The sequence below is a fragment of the Lupinus angustifolius genome, unplaced genomic scaffold (genome assembly GCF_001865875.1).
Source record: "Lupinus angustifolius cultivar Tanjil unplaced genomic scaffold, LupAngTanjil_v1.0 Scaffold_453, whole genome shotgun sequence".
Lineage (NCBI taxonomy): Eukaryota > Viridiplantae > Streptophyta > Magnoliopsida > Fabales > Fabaceae > Lupinus > Lupinus angustifolius.
The window spans coordinates 135,834-143,453 of NW_017727845.1; positions in this window are offsets into that span (position 1 = coordinate 135,834).

Here is a 7,620-nt window from a genome sequence, read left to right on the forward strand (position 1 = left end):
ACTATGTTGATTTGTTGGTGATCTTCAAGCTCTTATAAGCACAAGTTGTCCTCATCAAAACCATGACATATAAAGAGAGCTTTCCAAAGTGTTCCTCTTGACATGCACACTTTCACTATTCAACCCTCCCTTCTAGGTGTATTCTGTCACTGATATCTAACAAGTGGTATCAGAGCTAGTACGTCGTACTAGCTCAACCGTATTCACATGATCCGTTAGGGAAATTAAATGGGTTCCACCAACCCTTTTGGCGGTGATGCCGCATCCATTAACCGCCTTCCTGTATTCAGTAGCGAAGGATATGCCTACTGCAATGTTCGCATGAAAATCTTTATTGAGGCCATCGACTCGGATATTTGGGAATCCGTTGTCAATAGGCCCTTCGTTCCACAACATTTAGTGGACAATCAACCGAAAGAAAAGCCGAAAAGTCTATGGACATATGATGAATGCAAAAAGGTTCAGTACAACCTACGTGCTAAAAACATCATCACATCGGTCCTATCCTATGGTGAGTTCTTTCGGATTTCGCAGTGCCAAAGTACTAAAGAAATGTGGGACTCTTTACAAGTGACTCACGAAGGCACTAGCGAAGTCAAGCGTGCCAAGCTGAATGCCCTGACACATGAATATGAGTTATTTCGTATGTTACCAAATGAATCTATATGTAATATGCAAAAACGTTTTACTCATGTTGTAAATCATTTGGTCGCCCTTGATAAAACTTTTACTAATGGTGATTTGTCTAACAAAGTTTTGCGGTGTCTTAACAAGAGATGGAAACCAAAGGTAACTGCGATAATGGAATCAAAGAACTTAGACAACATGCCATTAACTACTCTGTTTGGGAAACTCCAAGAACATGAAATGGAGTTAGGACGCCTGACATTGAATGAGGAGTCAGATAAGAACGAAATCACACTCAAGGCAACAAGATTTCAAGAAGATCAAGAGAGTGAGGATCCTAGTTCAGATTCTGATTTCGATGAAGACTTGACTCTCCTTTTTGAAAAATTCAAGAAGTATCTCAAGAAGAAAGGAGGGATCAAGAATTTCAAGAAATAAGCCAAGAATTCCCAAAGAAGGCTTCACTTGCTATGAGTGTGAAAAATCAGGCCACATGAAGCATCAGTGCCCGAGCTACCTCAAGAAAGTTGAGAACAAAAAGAGCACTCCTCGGGACTTCAAGTCAAAGAAGGCCTACATCGTATGTGATACACCAGAGGAGGACACGACATCAAGCACCTCAGACGAAGAGGAGACAACCAAGCTATGCTTAATGGTCTGAACAGATGATGCTTGTTGCTCAAATTCAAAAGAGGTAAATGACGAGGTATATTCTAACACCTCATTTTCTTCATCTGATGATTAACCCTCTTATGAAGAATTATATAATGCTTATGTCGAAATGCATGAGGAATTAAAGAAAATGGTGAAAGTAAATATAGATAGAAAAAGATTTATCTCTTTGCATGAAAAGAAAATAAATGAAATGCAAAAGGAATTAGATGAGCTTAAACTTGAAAATGAAACTCTTGATCTTATCTATTCATGTGTCTCATGTGATTGCTCTAAAGATAAATTTTATCAATCAACTATCTGTGATTCTTGCGAGACTTTAAAAAATGAGAATTTTAAACTAAATGAAAAACTCGCAAAACTCACAGAGAGTCAAAACAATTTAGACACTATGCTTATCCAAACTAGAAATGTTGGTGACTATAACAGACTAGGATATATTCCCCCTAGGCGTAGGAGAAGACCACATAGGAGACCTATTAATCAGCCTAATAAGAAATATTTTAATAAAAAGGTTCCTACATGCTTTTATTGTGGCACACATGGCCATACTTCCTACTCCTGTTATATCAGGATGTATGGTATACCTAGTGGTGTATATGTTTGGATGAAAAGGGAGATAACTCCATGGTTACTAACAGAAAAGGACCCAACATAACTTGGGTACCGGAAAAAGGCAAGTAATCTATTTTGAAGGTATGGCTTCGAGCACATGGACATCATTGGTATCTTGATAGTGGCTGCTCGAGACATATGAAAGGAGATAGATCAAAATTCCTAGATCTATCGTTGCAAGAAAAAGGGTAAAGTTTATCGAGTCGTTAATAAATATTCAATGGAAGTAGAAGAGTCTGTAAATGTCCATTTTTACTAATCTTCTCCAAAAGAGAAGAGAAAGGCATTTTCTGATAATGTTGCAGGTGCTTTGGAAGAAGCATACTCTAAGGACATGGACCAGAACAAAGAAGAAGTAGTAGAGCAAATTGTCCAAGATGAGCATCAGGACTTGCCAATTGCGAGCTTCAACACCTATGGCGTCCGCTTGCTATCTAGACAAGGACTAAAAGGGAAAAGCTATCGAGGTAACCAATATCGTGGGATTATCGGCTCTTTATTGTACTTAACTACGAGTTACCCCGATATTATGTTTAGTGTATGTATGTGTGCTGGATTTCAAGCATGTCCTAAATCTCAAATGCAAACAACAAATTTGAAATCTTAGCTTAATAGAAGTATTAAACCTCACCTTTACCCATTTGTGCACCTCAATTCATCCAATCAGTTTCTCTATTTCCCAAGAAATCCCATTCCCATTTCCAAAACCCTAAGCTCTAGGTTCCCTTCCTTATCCTCATTCTCTTCTCATTACTCACGGTTTTAATCATCAGTGGAAAGAGGACGTCCGAAGAGGTTCAAGACAACTGCTCAACGCACTCGTAGGCCTCATAATGCTTCATCTTCAAATCCGAATGTGAGGCACGACCGAGGAGATCCCTACTACTCACTCATACTTCAGGAGACCCGGTTGTCCAAATTTCTAGGAAGGAAACCCACCTACAAACGGTGTGTTGATCTTACATGGATGGCGGAACAAAATTTTGAATTTCCGCAAGGTATGTAGGCTTAGGGAGCTGTAATGTTTTTGGAATTAACGGGTAATCTGTATCCCGCTTTGATTAGGGAATTTTACGCTAACTTCTGTTATATTGGTCTATGATTTCGGGAAATCTGTTTGAGATGGATAGTAGCATTTTTATGAATGTGGGTGGCTTATCCACTACTGGTGTTAGCCTAGGTGATTGTGAATGATTTGCTGATTTCGATGCTACTGAGGTATATAAGTCATGTCTGAGAGGTCCCCATCTATATGTCCAGGAAGAACTAACTAAAGCTGGCTCTTTATCAGTAGAAAATAGATTGCTTCACTATTTGATTGTGTATATCTTGATTAAGAGGAAGACTAATCACGCACAACCTACTATTAATGATCTGAAAATTATGTATGTTGTGAAGGAGAATATAATGGTTAATTAGCCTGAAGAAATTCTAAAGGTCATGTATAATGTCTCTACATCGCAATCCAAATTGCTGCCCTACAATATCTTTATATCGAGACTTATTGACTATCTGCATATTGACGTATCTGACACCATCGTCACATATACTTCTGACAAAGATCACCTTGTTGGTGAAAGCCTTAACCACAAAATGGGTATCTACAAGTATGGAAGTACTTGACAATACCAAGAATATTTTACTATAGTGGATTTGGAGCTATCTGATGATGAGGATCAGGCTGGTACATATCAGCCTAATGGAGAGACTCAGGGGGAGCCATCTGGAACAGCGCCGCAGGAATCATCCTTTGGATTGGCACAAAATGGGTTTTTTGAAACAAATTAGATGAATCTGGCTTAATTATTAGAAACAAGGCAAGATTACTAGCCAAGGGTTATAATAAAGATGAAGGAAATGGTTATGATGAAACCTATTCTCCCGTTGCAAGGTTAGAGGCTATTAGGATGCTTTTAGCTTTTGTTTCAATAATGAATTTCAAACTTTACCAAATGGATGTAAAAAGTGTATTCTTTAATGGATACATTCAATAAGAAGCATATGTGGGAAAACCCCCTAGTTTTGAACATTATAAGTATCCAAACCATGTCTTTAAGTTGAATAAGACACCTTATGGTTTGAAACAACCTTCCACAACTTGGTATGATAGACTTATTTCTTTTCTTTTACAAAAAAAGCTTTGTAAGGGGAAAAGTTGACACTACTCTTTTTATATCCAAATTTGAAAAATATATTTTGTTAGTTCAAATTTATGTAGATGATATAATTTTTGCTGCTACAAATGATTTCTTGTGCAATGAATTTTCTGATCTAATAAAGGGTGAGTTTGAGATGTCAATGATGGACGAATTGACATTTTTCCTTGGGCTGCAAATAAAAGAAATGAACAATGACATCTTTGTTCATCAATCTAAATATTGCAAGGAGCTTCTAAAAAAGGTTCAATATGGATAAATCCAATAAGGATTCAACTCCTATGGTATCATCTTGCTATCTAGACAAAGACGAGAAGGATAAGGCAATAGAGGTAACTAAATATCGAGGTATGATCGACTCATTATTGTATTTAAATTCATGCCGCCTCAATATAACGTTTAGTGTGTGTATGTGTGCTAGATATCAAGCCTCTACTATAGAATCACATTTTTCTATAATCAAACACATTATGAAATACTAAAAGGAACAATAAATATGGGACTTTGGTATCATAAGGATGCCTCACTTTATTTAATAGGCTACTCTTACTCCGACTTTGATGGGTGTAAATTGGATCAAAAGAGTACCAATAGTACTTGCCACCTATTAGGTAGTTCACTAGTTTCATGGCATAGTAAAAAGCAAGTTTGTGTTGTTTTGTCTATCGCCAAAGTGGAGTATATAGCCGATGGCGTATGTTGTGCGCAAATCCCTTGGATGAAGCAACAAATTTTAGACTATGGTCTAAAACTTGATAAGGTTTCTATCAAGTGAGACAAAACTAGCTCCATAAACCTATTAAAGAATCTCATCTTGCATTCTAGAACAAAGCATATAGAGATAGGGCATCATTTTCTTAGAGATTATGTGCATAAGAGTGATTGTTTTATTGGATTCGTTGAAACCTCAAGACAACTAGCCGATATATTCATCAAGCCCCTTCCTAGCGATTCATTCTTTGTCTTGCACAGAGAACTTGGCGTACATGATGAATTACATCTAAACGTTTTTGTGTTAGGTTAGTGATAATCTTCTTTTGTGATATTGTTATATGCCTTTATAATTTCTTGATTGAATTCATGTTTCTTGTACTTATTCGACTTCATAATGTTTTGGTTTTGTGTTAGTGTGTTTTTGAGTCTTTAGGGTAGGTTCTTTCTATTCATGTCCTAGAAAGTCTCAGAACAAATCTAAATTGTACTCAAATCTATGAAATCATTGCATTTAATCAATCATATAAGGGTAAATCGATTACTTGGGAAACGTTTTAATACTATTTATCAATTAATTAAGCCTTTTATCAATTAACTTGACCAATGTTGAGTTCCAAGGGAGACCATGACTAAGCCGTATACAAGAGTTAATCGATTAACAAACCCTTAATCGATTAAACCGGGAAATTTTTTAAATCGGTAATTGATTAAACATACCCTTAATCGATTAAATCAGGTGACAAAACATATTGAAGTATAGTTCTAAGTTCAGTTTCGTCAAAACCCCAACCTCATACATTTTGTCTTCTTCCCACAAATTTCATCTTCTTTCTTTTTCTTAACGTGAAATTCGAGCAACCCCAATCAGTTTCCATTCTTTCTCTTTACTTCTAACCTACCTATTTACTTTAAATCGGTTAACCTAACTTTTTCCCTCTTAAGAAACCCTAACCCTATTTTCCCAAATTGATTAATTAATCAATTATTTCATAAATCAAGTTGCAAAAATGAGTGAAGGAAGGCCTAAGAGAATAAAAACCACTACCAATCATATGCATAACGTGGAGGTTGGTGGATCTTCCTCTACACAAGCTGGAAGAAACTCTACAAGGAACGATCCCTACTATTCTCCAGCCCTCCAGGAAGCTAGAGTAGCTAAGTTCAATGGCCGGAAACAGACTTACATTCGGTATGCTGATATGGGTTGGATGGTGGAGCAAGGCTTCCAATTCCCTCATGGTTTCGAGGCTGAAAGGGTTAACATCTTCTTGGAACTACATGGTCATATCTATCTCTCTCTAGTTCAAGAACTTTATAGCCACTTGCAGTATAAGGATGGAAAATATGTTAGTGTTATGAATGGGAAACTATTTACTTTGGATGAGGGTTTATTTTTGGAGGTTGAAGGTCTAACTAGTGATGGATCTATGAAGAAGATCTTGCTCCTGACCTTGACACAGTTTTGATGAAGACACCAAGATCATAAAAAGAAGAAAAAGGAAGAAGACTATGAAGACATAGAAGTTTCAAGCTTCAATGAAATTACAGATTAAGTCTTCAATAGGTACTTCTATCCTTACACTCAATTTATATTTAGTAGAAATGCTCAAAGAATTCAAAACTATTTTTAAAAGACTTTGATAAGTCTTGAAATAATGTCAAAATTCTAAGTAATATGTTACTTGATCTGAGTAACCTGTTATTAGATCTGAGTAATAAGTTACCTGAACTGTATGACAGTTGGTAACAGGTTATTGGAACTGTGTAATAGGTTACATGACTAAGAAAATAGTTACAAAGCATAACTGACACTGAGTAACCGATTATTTGATTGAATTAATCGATTACTACTTTGGACAACATGTTTTGACAATCGATTATACTGTCGTGGCAATCAATTACACATAGCTGTTGGAAACCAAAATTTAAAATCTGAATGAAAAATTATCATCCAAAGTGAATGGGTTTCATTCCAATAATGTCCCATCTTCCTGGAAGGGTATCATGATTGACTGGAAGCCTATTTAAAGGTGTTGAAACATCCAATTCAACATAACAATTGATACACGAAATTTTTACAACTTAGTAAAACAAATTTCTGCACTCCCTTGCAACTTTGATTTTAATCTTTCAGATTTTTCTGAAGTTGCTTGAAGTGCTAAGTTCTATAGTTTTCAAACATATTAGAGAATTTTTTACTAAGTATGTTGAGAGCAAAAGAACTACAATTAATAACAATTGTCAAATACTTGTAAAGGCACTCATGCCATTGATTTCATTCTTCATCTTGTTGTAATACCTATCATCATAAGGGTGTGGTGAGATGGGGAAAAGAGTTAATTTGGAAAGGTTTTTTTCCAAGGGTAGATAATTGTGAGTGTTTAAGGTACAACGGCCTCGAGGAGAGAAATTGTAATTGCAAATTAAAGTATCTAGGTCTTGTATGGCAAGAGTACTAGATGTAACCTTTGGTGGACAAGAAGGTGAACCAATATAAAATTCTCTTTGTACTCTTCTTCTACTCTCTTCTTATGCTTTCATTTTGGTTTTAACTTGGTTGATTTCTGCAACTATTATCCGCTGCACAAATACTTTGATATCTTAGTAGAAAAATCGACCATTTCTCCCATCAACTAATTCACTCTCCTCTTAGTTGCCATCTAATTCTTACAATTGGTACTAGAGCTTTTTTTGGGTAAATTACTCTCAAACTGATCCTACTTCATAGATGGCCTCAAGATCATTTTTGGATGATGGTTCCAACATCAATCCCCCTCCAAGCTTTGTTGGAGAATGCTACGATTTCTACAATGTCAGAATGAGAATCTTTTTAGAG